A 12,177-nucleotide genomic window follows, 5' to 3' on the forward strand; every position below is an offset into this window, starting at 1 on the left:
TTTGCTCTTTTGCTTTCAGACAGTAATTCATAATTCTCAATGTTTTTCCACAACTAATTGGTTGTAAAGACTGACTCTGAGTTTGAATGCTTGCCCATTAAGAAAAACAAAACAAGCAAACAAACAAAAACAGAGCAAAGCAAAAACAAAAATTAAAAAAAAAAGAGGATTGTTCAGTGGGTATAGGTACTTGCCACTAAGCTTGATGGCCCCAGTGTGATTCAGGGAACCCACATAGCATGAGAGACAGAGACAGAGAGAGACAGAGACAGATAGAGAGACAGAGAGAGATAGAGAGACAGAGAGAGACAGAGAGAGAGAACTTATGTGTATACATGTACTGTGACACAAGAATTCCCATACATATACAAATATACATGCACACACATGTGATAAGTAAGCGTAAAATAATATAAAATGGTGGAATACAATTTTTTTTAGTAAAACAATATACATGCATATGTTTATTTAATTTGGGTGAAAACTAGGGAGAAATTTTCCATCTGCTTCCATCTTGCCCACAAAGCATCACAGCACATATAAAATATGAAGCGAACACCACATAGAAACATTTTCAGAATTCTTTCAGGTGACACGGTACAGCCTGTGTAGTCTGACAATGTCTGTCCTCATGAACAGCAGTTACCATCAAGGGGAGAGGAATTACTGCACATATGTTCAGAGAAAAAGGAAGTTCCAGCTTGCATTTTTTCTATGTTTGATAAGCTTGTTGGAACACAAGTGGGATGGATGCCCATTGCTACAGCACCCGAGCAGACCACGATGTCCAACCAGGGATAGCAGTACAGTAAGGTACAAAGGCCTTTTCTCTGAGGTGAATTTAAGGGGCAGGACGGAGGGGTGTGTGTGTGAAGACTTTAACAATGCATTCTAGTCTTCCTTCACATAAATTGTTTTACTAACTATGTTTTTCAGCTTTGTAGACTCAAACTTTTATATACTCCATGTAAATGTGTGGTACTTTAGTAAGTACAGTGTATCTATCAAGATGTTTTTTAAACTCAACTGCAGGTACATTTGGAATCCTAAGGTATAATTCACACAGATCAAGAGATTCAGAGGCTTTTACAGCAGCTATCTTCTTTGAAAAAAAGCCTCATTGACTTTGAGCCTCAATTTTCTATCTCAAATATTTGTTTTATGCTATAGGACATTTTCTTTCTTTCTTTTTTTTTTCAAGCACCAGAACAATTTTATTAGAACATTTTCAAATAAATTATTACCAGCATCTCAGTTTCAGAATCACCCAAAATATCTCTGCATCTTCCTATCTTCTTTCTCAAGGCAAAAAGAAAATAGCATTACCTTCTTATTATATCACTGTTTTTAATCAAATATGATGAAATACTTATGATATTTTCTTCACTTTCTTTATGAATTTCAATCAAAGTGCTCATTCTCATATAAAATTAAGATTAAAGGCAACTGGTTTTTAATCATTATTATTTTTGTCACTCAAGTTAATTATTTTAGTAAAAAATGTACTAAGACAAAATTTAAATTTTCTTAAAAGCATTTCTTAAACTGATATTAAAAGAAAGAAGAGGAATCAATAGCAGGAAGAGTTAATTATGCACTCCAGCTTTTAATCCTTCTAAACATACTTCAACATTGTGCTATAGCAGCTTTTCTCAGTAGGAATCTGGAAGAAGACCTGGATTTCTGCACAACCCCTTCCAGGAGCACTACACAAAGAAAGGCAGGGACAGTCTGTCACTAGCCTGTAGGTGGGCACTCTTGTACGCTACCTGTTTGATCTGACTACACGCTAATGGTGGACATGCATGTGCCAGCACCTCCCAGTCTCCCACACAGCAGTAACCAAGCCCTTACAACAGAGGCAGCTAGGATAACAGCGGGACTTCAAACATACATCCAGATCAAAAACAGCTTCACCTTGTGTTTTGTTTTTTGACATCCTTCTAGGGACACTCATGTAACGCCCACGGCCATAACATCCATACCGAAGATGTCCACGAACAAAACAGGGAATCAAAGAATGTCCCACTTTGTAGGTAGCCAGCATTCAAAGCCTCCAAATTGCCGGTATTTGGTATCTTTTCTGTTCTGTATCATCTTTCTCTAAACCTCTTTTACAAAAATAAAAAAAAATCCACAATAACAACAACAACAACAAACCTCTTAAACTTCTGCTTATATTAAGTCTATTTTATATGATCTATAATTCATCTGTAAAGTCCACTTTGCTAGCCGGGCCGTGGTGGCACACGCCTTTAATCCTAGCACTTGGGAGGCAGAGGCAGGCGGATCAGAGGCAGGCGGATCTCTGTGAGTTCAAGGTCAGCATGGGCTACAGAGTGAGTTCCAGGAAAGAAGCAAAGCTACACAGAGAAACCCTGTCTCGAAAAACAAAAAACAAAAAACAAAAACAAAACAAAACAAAAAACAAAACAAAACAAAACAAAAAAAAAAAAAAACAAAAAAAAAGTCCACTTTCCTTTTAGGTACTGACAAAATGGATATTTGAACTACATGATTTTGATGAACTCTTAGAAGCTAAATAAATTTGTTTGCATGTGAATAAATATGTATTTCATACACATGCACACATGTGCATACATGCATACACATACAAATGTACAGACACAGCTAGATCTTGATTCTGAAAACTTGAGTTCAATCTTTGGAGCTCAGGTGAAAAGCCAGGTACACATCTGTAATTCCTGACCTCTAATGGTAAGAGAGGAGGCAGAGACCAGAGAATCATTCAGAAGCCTGGAAGCCAATTTATCTGGAGTGCACAGTGCAGTGACAGAAACAAGAGAAGCCCTGTCTCAAAACACGGGGAAAAGAGAACTGACTACTGAAATTTGAAATTAATATTCCACAGTGCTTTGATATCAAGGCCAATCTGGTCTACACAGTAAGTTCCAGTGCAACAAGGGCTACATAGAGAGACCTTGTCTCAAACAAAACAAACAACACACACACAAACACATGCGCATACGCACACTCGTGCACACACAGGCATGCATACACTTAAGCACACATACACAGATATTCACATACACTCTCACAAATGTACTGTAAAACAAAGAAACGCCTGAGGTACCAGTATTTGTCTATTTCAGGATGTGTATAAATTTAGATAGGTAGGAATCAGAAATTGTTTTAAACTTGTTTAAGAAAGCAGTAATCAATATATAACTATAAAGAATAACAAATTTTTAAGAAATCAGTCTTTAAAAAGTTCACTTGCTACTCATTTATCCACAAGTTTTATGGTATTTAGCTTAACATTTTATTCCATTAGATGAAAAACGGTTTAATATTACTTTATCTTTGAGTCTTAGTTATTTCCAAACAGCAAGATATGAGACACACTATTTTAATTAAAAGAATATTTAATAAAAATACTTAGTTTATATGTTAATTATAGTGAGAAAATATAATTACATGCTGCTATTTTGAATGACTGATAACTATTAACAACAAATGCACTAAGAATTTTTTTTAAATAAAAAGTGCTGATGCAATTATACTGAGAATAGCAAAATTTCACACTCAGGGAAACTTCCTTTTTATTTTTAGTACCTTTAAATCCAACACAAATACTTGTTTCCAAATTTAAATATCATTTCACACATAAAACTCCATAAATAAGTGAACCATGTAAATTATGTATATGAATAATTACATGGATTACCATATACTGAGCCAAAAGGAGAAATTCCTAGGCACATAGTTGTATTTAATTATATGTTCATATTAAAGTACACTATGAAGCCTTCCTACAGTTTAACTGTAACATGCTGAGAGGAACTCCTAATTTTAAAATGTTTTTTTTTTTTTTCTGAGATCATTTGTTAAAGATTTCAGGTATGAATGAGATCAACACTATTTGTATTTCTGTACTTCACTGATCTGACTTAACATAGTGTTCTCTAGGTTTGTATAAGAAGTTGCACTGTGATTAATAGAGGGTCATAGGATTTGTAGTAAGGAAGAGAGGGCATTATTTATCAAAGTATAGGAGGGATTTAAGTTCGGTCTTCACCCTTCATCAAGGAAACTTCTTGCTGAAATAGACAGAGATAACCACAGAAAACCACAAGCAACCAACATGGAGAGTTGTGGAGCCCAGTCCCATTGGACATATCTACAAAATCTCCCACACCTAAGGCTCAGGGATCATTACGGAAGAGGGAGCAGAAAGATTGTAAGAGCCAGGGAATCAGGGAGTTTGCTGTGAGGTTAAGTTTCCTAGTAAAGTCAGAAGCTGAACCCATACAGTTTCACCAATATGATTGCACAATATAAGCAGAACAAGAAGGACTCCAAGAGATGAGGCAAAGTGGACCAGGAAAAGCCTCGAGGGCCTCAAACCTACACAAAGAACTACAGGCAACCAAGGAATTCTGGAGCTGAGGAAATAGTCATCCCCAGCACACCAATTTCATTGTCCAATACCAAATAATCAGTCCTGAAAACATACATACAGGTAAAACTATAAAAACCTGAGCAGGTTATATTTAGCACTTTCTATGTATATACATACATATATGTATGTAATAACAATTAATAAAAAGAGAGGTCATGGATTTGTTAAGATAGCAATGTGGGGTATAATGGAGCATTTGAGGAGTGGAATGGGAAGGGATAAATGCAATTTTATTATAATCTCATGAATAAAAATAAATAGATCCAGTATAAGTGAATATAGAAAATTAAGTGGCTGCTAAAGACTGGGTTTGGGATGGAGGTATCATGAGTCAGAGAGAACATAAAATGCAAACAAAGCATAAAAAAAGAAAGTCTATCTACAGAATCTTAAGTTTATCCAAGTTGAAATAATACAGATTGGCGTACTATAATTAATTCTGAAAAAACAATGTTATTATATATTCATGAATCAGTTGTCATTTATATTTTGACCATAATCCCAGATTTCAAAAAGATAAAACTAAAGAAAAGTATAACAATTTTGAACATGTATGCTGAAAGAATAAATAAGCTAAAAGATATCTTGCATATATAATAAAGCTGTAAAAACTTTATAGAATTGCTAATATAAATATTGTGTTTAGTGTAGAAATTTATGTAATTGTTCATAAGAAAATTAATTTTCTGTGTAAGTTTATAATCTGAGAAAAGTATACAACATTTACCATATAGTAACAGATCTAATTTTTTACAAACATCATTTCATCTGTATCCCTGATATAAAACTTAAAAAAAAATGCTCCAAAAGACATGGTAATTTTTTTAATGTGAATATAATTCTTGACTAAAAATTCATTTGTTTAACCACAGTATATTGACTTATCCAACAACTTTAATTAATGTTAGTTTTGAGACATGTTTGTTCCATTGTAATTTGGTCAACTTGCATAAAAATGAATAGGGCTATTCACGTTCTAAAATCTAGCCAGATATACAGAACTCCCAACATAACCAAGATATGAGTTTGTTGAGTTACACTGATATTAATTAGAGATCTCAGCTGCTTAAAACATTCAGATGAAGCCAGGAGAAGTCTCATGCATCAAACTTGATTTTCTTTGTCCTTTTATCATGGGCATGCACATCTGGCCCAGAAAATACATCAAGTTTATATGTGAAGTTTATGGAATTTCATGCATATTAGTGAGGACTTAAATTATGAGATACATGAATTTTATGACTTGAAAACTTGTTAACTTTCTGTGACATCATTTGAGAATCTATCTTAGAGATTTTGTAAGACACTTCTTAAAAACATACCACTAGTCCACTTACTGAAAGTATGAGTACAAGCGATTTACTTCCTCTGGGTATAGAGAGTATGTGTAACAAAACAAACAAATGGATCATAGGCCAGTTATTTTAATTCTATATATCTTTGGGAAACAAGAAAGTAAAGATTAATTTGTTTTATCATTAAATAGATATAAAACAAATTAATCCATGCACTGTTGCCTAACACAAAGAGAAGGCTGACAGAGGAATGATGTATCATCTGTCCTGTCCCATCCTGCCCTGTCCTCCCATACCCCAGGATCTGAGAACTCCAGAAAGGGTGGACACAGAGGGGAAGAACAAGACATTGCAAGTGGTCTGTTACATGTCTCAGGATGAGGCTCGGAAACAGGAAACAGAGGACAGTAAGGACGATTTTAAGCTTCGTACAGAAACACAAAAATCATAGGATAGCTGAGACAATTCTGAATACTAAAAGTACTGCTGGAAGTATCACCATACTCAATCTCAGGTTGTACTACTGAGCTATAGAAATAAAAACAGCATGGCATTAGAATAAAAACAGATCAATAGCATGCAATAAGAACCAGACATAAGCCCACACACCTAAAGACACCTGATTTGTTATGAAGAAGCTGGAAATATACATTGGAAAAAGAAGGGAAAAAAAAACAGTATCTTTAGCAAATGGTGCTGTTCTAACAGGATGGGTGCATGTGAAAGAATGCAAATAAGCTTGTACTTATTTGTTACTCTGCATGAAACTCTACTCCAAATGGATCAAGGACTGCAACATAAGGTAAGATATACTGAATCTAATAGAAGAGAAAGTGGGTAATGAGTCTTGAACTCATTGACGTGGGAAAAGGTTTTCTGAACAGAATACCAATGGCACAGCCACTAAGAACAGCAATTAACAACTGAGAGCGTGCTAACAATTTACATTTGATATGATCAATGACATGATTAAGCTTATAGCTATTATAATGCTGCTTTCACTGGATGAATATTTCACTGGATGAGAATTTTAGCTCATAAAGAAAATATTACTAAGATCTGCATAGTATTGGAAAATCTGTTAATAATAAAAGTATAATAAACACTATTTACTACCTAGAAAATACAAAACAAAATGCAAAGTGATAAAATTTGATTTCTATAGCCAAAATCTTTAAAATAATATATGTGTATGCATGTATTACATATATATTTTATTATATAATGAATTCAAGTGAATGCATTCAGAGAACGCAAGTGCATGCCAATAGAATTCACTAAGCTATTAGAATTGTTGATTAGTATTTCATTAACCATCAAGATACATAATTTACCATTTTTATTGGTATTAAAATACCTCCACTTGACATCCTGTCACTCATGGTGATGAACAGAAAATGCAATTGCATGGCAATCAAGTAATGAGCAATGAAATTTAAATATATCTAAACATTGGTAGATTATCTATGTAGAAGACAAATATAAGGGAAATCACAAATACATGTATACTAACTTGATGTGTTTAAGAAAATAGCATGTAAAATAAATCATGGAGAAAAATACAATATAAAATGTATTGTTCTTATATTATATTTCTAAAACTATCCTTATTGTAAACTGTGTAGCTACTCTTCAAAGACCATATTTTTCTACCTACTGTTGAAACAGAAGTGTTAAATAATCTACACAGTGCCAAATAAAATGTCTTAAGTACTTTTCTCCTTGTACAGACAAAATAACTGATAAAAATTACTTAATTCAGAAAGAGTTTATCATTACTTTTGACTTGAGAGAATATAATCCATCCTGGTGAGAAAACAAGGTGGTAGCTTGGTCTGTGCCGATAGCTTAAATGTAGCAGATATCTGTTTTATGAGGCTAACCAAGAAGCAGAGACCTTTTGACAAAAAGCAGAGCTAGCTAATAACTCTTAAGACATACACCATCTTCCAGTGAAAACCCAGATCCAAAGGGTGTATCTCCTACTAAAATAGCTTGAGACCAAGTGTTCAAATACGTGTTCTCTGGGGAATGTTTCACATAATCTGTAAATAGTAGCACCATCATTCTAACCCAGTATTGAATCCTCCAAATGATGTTTTCAACTACCATGCAATATTGCCCTCTGCAAGTTCATAAGTATACTGTGAAAGAGAGGATGATACAATTTAGGAGTATGAAGTCATGTGCAATTTAAATAAGAGCTTCAATGCAGCTTTTAGAAGTACAAACCGATAACCTCTGATATGTAAGTTAAAGTTATAAAATCTATACTAGGAAAGAGTAAATAGATTAAAACATGAGTCATAGAACCCAAGTTCAAGATCTGATTACTCAAACAATGCCATAGAGAAGAATCATTGATGGTTGAGTGTAAGCCTCATACTTGAGTTTCTATGTACAGATTTACATCAGTGTGACTTAAATCAGAAAGTGATTAAATGTTGGCTGATGATGGAAAAGAAAAAGAGCAAGCGAAATCAAATACTGCATATCTTGACCATTTTGACATAGTAGATAAAGGCTGTGTTTTCAATTTTTCTTTTTCTTATTAAATTTTTTTAATCATTTTCATACCAACCACAGATCCCCCTCTCATCTCTCCTCCCACTCCCTCCGACCCCCGTCCCTCATCCCCTCCGCCAGAAGGATAAGTTTTCCCATGGAGGGACAGCAAAGCCTGGTACATTCAGTAGAGGCAGGACCAAGCCCCTACACCTTGCATCAAAGGTGAGCAAGGTGTCCACCCATAGGTAATGGGCTCCAGAAAGCCAGCTCATGCACCAGGGATAGATCTTGATCATACTGCGAGGGGCCCCTCAAACAGACCCTACTATACAACTGTCTCCAATATGCAGAGGGTCTAATCTGGTCTCATGCAGGTTCCATGGCTGTTGGTCTAAAGTTCATATGAGCTTAGTTCAGTTGTCTCTGTAGATTTCCCCATCATGAACTTGATCCCCATTGTTCATATAATCCTTCTTCCCTCTCTTAGACTGGATTAATGTTGTATCTTAAAATAATACAAGAAAAAGCCCAGAGTAGACAGAAAGAATGAAGAAAACTGGAGAGACAGAGGTCTGTGGATTTTATCATGCTGGATCTCACCTGTTAATCCCAATGTGCTTTCCAGCTATCTAACTGTTGAACACATCTTTCAAGCAGAACTGTTTCTGTGTCTTTACTCCACACGTTTACATATATCTTTGCAAAACTACATGTACTTCAATGCTTTGGAGATTCTACACTTACAAAGACATGTGAATAACTACAGATACCCTTGACCATACATGCAGTCGTTCATTACGTCCCTACATACAGCATACTTTTCACTTTCAGGAAGAACTTAAATGTAAGAAAAGCTCAAATATACTCCATTCACTAATGATTTAAATTGCAAAATAGTTAAAGAAATCAGTTGTAGTGTAGTGTAAACATGTTTAGAAGTGCACAGATTTCAAAAGAATGCAAGTCAAAAAATTATTCAAATTTGTCAACATAAGTCTAGAAAAAACTTGCAAAGTCTGTAGTATTTAAATTGAGAAAGACTTAGATGACAGAATACAGAGAAATCAGAAATTGCCCTGTTTAGTTTATAGATTGCATGTAAGTATTGCATGACGGATTGTATGTATGTGAAAAACTACCCTAAAGAGAGAAAATAAGATAAAGCTTTACATGCTAATCTACTTGAACTTTAGACTGAAAGCATTGGGAATGCACCCAGGGCTTCTGAGCAGGAGAGTGTCTTGATCAAATCCATTGTTTAGAAAGGTCATTCTAGAATTAGTGTGGAAAATAGATTACGCAGGAGGCTGAAGCTAAGTAGAAGTATTTATGAAGCCTGAGCTATAGAGCGCATGCTGAGAAGAAAATCAAAAGGAAGATTGTGGGAGTAGATTGTGAAAAACAAGTAGTTTGTGAGATAATGGTCACATATTTATTGGCATACTTAGACTTGTAATTAAATGATGTGCTCTAAGACTGTGATGTGTGGATGAATGTTTAGTGTATCTCTAGGACAGACAAAACTAGAGGAAGACAAGCAGGCTGAAGTGCAGAAGAGTACATTTGACATATAGATGAGAATTCAAGCTATTGAAATTCAAGCCTTTGATAGTTTTGTTGACAATTGTGTTCCCTGTGACAACACTGTATTTGCCATATAATAATACCAGCAAAGAAATGTAATAAGTGAATAAACATCCATTAAAATATTTATGAATAAATAAAAAAAAGTATTATAGCACTTTAAAGACATTTGGCTTCTCAGATAAGGGTAAAAATTAGATGTGCCCAAATAGAAATTATTTACTTTGATGTAGAGGTATAAAAAAAGTAGAGGACCCTGGAAATAATAGTATAAGATTGTCCAGTAGAAAGCTAAAGACAAGAAAGGTCACCAGATGAAGGCAAAAACACAGATATCAGTAGTACGCAAAGTGAAAGAGAAGAAGATAATAAAGGAAGACTCCAGAAGAAGCATCAATAACGTCATACTTATTCAGTAATGTGTTTATAAAAGAACAGTGTGTCTTCTCTGTTGGTACAAAATTAATTCAGAAATACAAATATAACAGGTTCAGCGATTTCTGTAGTGCTTTTGTTGTTGTTGTATTGCACACTCAAGCATAGTACTCCAAGAGGGGTGCTACATAAGAAATAAATAGTCTTTGAAATGATGTAATCAGGCATATGCAAGATGCTGGAACAGAAACAGCATGGACGAAAAATAAAAGTGAAGAGCGGGGAAGGGAAAAGTTCTGGCTCTGGTGATCAAGCTGGTGAGGATAAGAATTCATAATTGCAGCACTAAGAAAAATGAGACAAAAGGATCCAAAATTCAAAAGAGAAGCTGAGCTATACAGCATGATTCTATCTCAACAGTAACAGCAGCAACAATGCACCATGCTGAAGTACATAGTAGACATATGCTCAAACCTTAGTGTGTCCGAGAATGGTAAGAAACACCAGGAGCTTCAGAGTTCTTAAAACTTCAATAAATTTCCTTTATTTTCTGATTTCCATCTGTGCATATGAGGATTTATTGATTTAAATTAATATAATATTACTACTATGGGTGAAGATTTAGTTTTCAGTTATGTACCAACTAAAACACATCCTTGAAAAATATTTAAAACAAAATATATGTTGAACAAAGAAAATGCTTGTTTGCTTGACTCTAGTGTCTAGAACTTTTTTTTTTATAACACATTCTATGAAACTTAAACCTCAACAGCAGTCAATGTATTTATGGATTCTTCTTTCTCGATCTGCTATGGAAGGAGGAAATAACAAGTGCCAGTTCACACTATGCATCTCATTAGATACATGTTGTCTGAGATCATTACTTACAGCCTTTTCTATGCTATGAGTGGCATCAGTACCAAAAGGAAGTAACTCTTGTGATGAATGACTTTAGCCATGGTCACTGCACAGGATTCAGCATGGATCGATTCCTCTGATTTCTCTCCTTACTTCATTAATCTCTCTTCTTTCTAACCTATGTCTTTCTTTATTTTCTTTTTTTCTTTATTCTTCTTTTGTATATTACCTCCTTTCTGCAGTTTTTCCTTCCCTCTTCTCCTCCCAATCTAAGCTTTTTCAAGCTACCACTGGAGTGGGGTCCAACAGCAACCATTCTCTTTCTCCACAGGAAAGACATCCAGACTTTCTTCCTGTGGGTCAGCTTGTGTCTTCAGATCCAGTCTCCTATGAGAATAAAAGACAATCATTTTTCTCATTTCTGCTCATCAGGGTGACATTGTTAAAAGACCCTACAGCAAGGGTGTGAAATAAGAATTTGTTTCAAGTGCAGATGGATATCTTTGTGACACCCTAAGAAACATCTTCTTGTGAATGAAGCAACTTCACCTTCCTGTGAATATTCTAACATTAGGATAACTCAGTTCTTACTACTACACCAAAGAGAAACAGCAGTGGTCTAGCATCAACTTAGTATAATTATGAAACACATCTTAGTGTCATATGAAGATTTATAAAACTTAGTCTGCTTTGTAAGATAATCAAAATTGTCCTTTGGTGGTCTCATCTTCCCTGACTATTGCTGCTTTTTTTGTTTTGTTTTGCTTTGTTTTTTGTTTGATTCTTTGTTTTAACTCTAGCCTTTAATGTGGTATTCCTCTTATATTAGAATTCTTATTTCTGTTTGTTTAAAAAAAAATTCTCAGTGTCTGTTTGAGACAAAACAAAGTTCATTTTAAACATGGTCTTTAGCCGGGTGGTAGTAGTACACGCCTTTAATCCTAGCACTTGGGAGGCAGAGCCAGGCAGATCTCTGTGAGTTCGAGGCCAGCCTGGTCTACAGCGTGAGATCCAGGACAGGCAAAACTACACAGAGAAACCCTTTCTCAAAAAAAAAAAAAAAAAAAAAAAAAAAAAAAAAAAAAAAAAAAAAAAAAGATAAATAAATAAATGAAATAAACATGGCCCTCTTCA

This window comes from Peromyscus eremicus, chromosome 6 (assembly GCF_949786415.1).
Source record: "Peromyscus eremicus chromosome 6, PerEre_H2_v1, whole genome shotgun sequence".
In the NCBI taxonomy this organism is placed as follows: domain Eukaryota; kingdom Metazoa; phylum Chordata; class Mammalia; order Rodentia; family Cricetidae; genus Peromyscus; species Peromyscus eremicus.